Genomic DNA, 2,500 nt, shown 5'->3' with positions numbered 1-2,500 from the left:
CGTTACCTCCAGCCTTATGAAGTTGCACAGGCAGTCCAACTGCTTGAGGATGGGTCATCTGTACGTCAGGTGGCCAGAAGGTTCAGAGTGTCTCCCAGTGTCCTCTCCCATGCGTGGAGTCGCTTTCGAGAGACCGGCCAGTATTCCAGGAGGCCTGGACAAGGCCGAATAAGGGCCACCACCCAACAGCAGGACAGATTTCTCCGTATATCTGCGTTGGGTTCCAGGAGAAGCATCGCTAGGTCCCTTCAAGGAGACTTTCAGCGGGCCACTGGAGTACGCATTTCTGACTAGACTGTCAGAAACAGACTCCACGAGGATGGCATGGGGGCCAGGCGACCGTTGGTTGGGCCGGTTCTCACCGCCCAGCACCGTGCAGCCCGACTGGCCTTCAGCAGGGACTACCAGAATTGTCAAGTTCGCCAATGGCGCCCAGTACTGTTAACCGATGAAAGCAGGTTCACTTTAAGTGAAATGACAGACGTGACCGAGTCTGGAGACGACGTGGAGAGCGATATGCGGCATGCAACATCGTTCAGCATGACACATTCGGTGGTGGGTCGGTTATGGTCTGGGGAAGCATATCTCTGGAGGGTCGCACAGACCTCCATGTGCTTAAACAAGGTATCCTGACAATTGTTAGGTATATATATGAAATCCTCAGACCCATTGTTCGATCCTACGCCGGTGCAGTGGGCCCCGGATTTCTTCTGGCACAGGACAATGCCCGACCTCATGTGGCCAGAGTGTGTCGCCAGTTTCTGGAGGAAGAGGGCATCAATGCTGTGGACTGGCCATCACGTTCTCCGGCCCTGAACCCCATTGAGCACCTCTGGGTCATTATGTATCGGCGTATTCGGCAGCGTCCAGCTGCACCAGAGACTGTCCAGGAGCTTACCAATGTTCTCATCCAGGTCTGGCAGGAGATCCCCCAGGACACCATCCGCCGCCACATCAGGAGCTTGTCATGACGTTGTCGAGAGTGCACACAGGCTCGTGGAGGGTATACCCACTACTAAAGTGGCTGTGTAATGTGCTGTACTGCAAAGTCATCCTTTCTTCCAATGTAATTTCACTCTACAGTCACTCTGTTTTTCAACATCATTTCGTAATTCGGTCCTCCAAGGGTTAACTTTTGTTCTTCTTGGCCAGTTTGACGCTCTGTTGTCCGGGGTACATTGGGAATTTAGTTTCATATATATATTTATATATATGATTATATATATATATATATATATATATATATATATATATATATATATATATATACATATGTGTGTGTATATATAATATATATATATATATATATATATACACACATGTATATATATACATATATATATATATATATATATATATGTATATATATATATATATATATATATATGTATATATATATATATATATATATATATATATATATATATGTATATGTAGTTATTTGTATATATACAAATAATATATATATATATATATATATATATATATATATATATATATATACATGTGTGTGTATATATATATATATATATATATATATATATATATATATATATACATGTATATATATATACATATATATATATATATATATATATATATATATATATATATATGTATATGTATATATAGTTATATTTATATACATGATGTCTATATGTATGTACATATGTATATATGTATATGTAGTTATTTGTATATATACACACACACATATATATATATATATATATATATATATGTGTGTGTGTGTGTGTGTGTGTGTGTGTGTGTGTGTGTGTGTGTGTGTGTATATATATATATATATATATATATATATATATATGACTATGGACATATATGTTTGTATTCAAACACATATTTCTATCTCTCTCTCTAAGCTTAAGATTGAGAACGCGTTCTATCAGGGTCCGTCCAATTAAACAGAGAAACTTGATCTTAGTTTTCATTTTCCTACAGAGAAGAATACAAATACAAATAATGTAAATAACAATAATAATGTCGTTGAGGAGCATATACAGTGTATAAATATAATTCAAGGCAGAATTTGTTAGAACAATCGCACCGTATCTGCACACTTTGTACTTAGCAATTGTCATTTTGAGTATTCATATTACTACAACTATTCTAATACATTTGATATATAACAATATCATAAAGTAATTGAGATTCTGCAAAATTAAAATACGAATTCAGATACTGAGTCACGACATTACTATTTAAAGTGAATGGTTATCTCTATGATAATGATGGGAAAAATCATCATGATAAAGTGTAATACTTGAGCTAAGTGGTATTAGTGAGTTGCTGGTTCATAATAATCTACAAACATTTTCTGTTGCCAGTTAGAATCATTATAGTCTTGTTTATTATGATATTATTATTTTTCATCTATTTATCTTCCAATATGAAAGTTTATGTTTTATATTTTCCCTGTTAACCATTTCAAACAATGATATAGTGAAATGTGGCAAAAGTATACCGTAGAATTGTGAAACTG

General features: G+C 36.2%; 1 protein-coding gene across 1 annotated transcript in view; it reads right to left on the bottom strand.

Annotated features, from left to right (window-relative positions):
- Nucleotides 1–1,931: 1,931 nt before the first annotated feature.
- The window catches only part of LOC125041227 (zinc finger protein 69-like), a 9,833-nt gene continuing 9,264 nt past the window's right edge, over nucleotides 1,932–2,500 (bottom strand). Inside the window, exon 2 of the mRNA XM_047636066.1 lies at nucleotides 1,932–2,500. This exon is cut by the window's right edge and continues 597 nt beyond it. The gene's annotated coding sequence lies outside the window, so the exon portion shown is untranslated.

The sequence above is a fragment of the Penaeus chinensis genome, chromosome 30, assembly GCF_019202785.1.
Source record: "Penaeus chinensis breed Huanghai No. 1 chromosome 30, ASM1920278v2, whole genome shotgun sequence".
NCBI lineage: Eukaryota > Metazoa > Arthropoda > Malacostraca > Decapoda > Penaeidae > Penaeus > Penaeus chinensis.
This window is presented reverse-complemented; position numbering and strand designations above follow the sequence as displayed.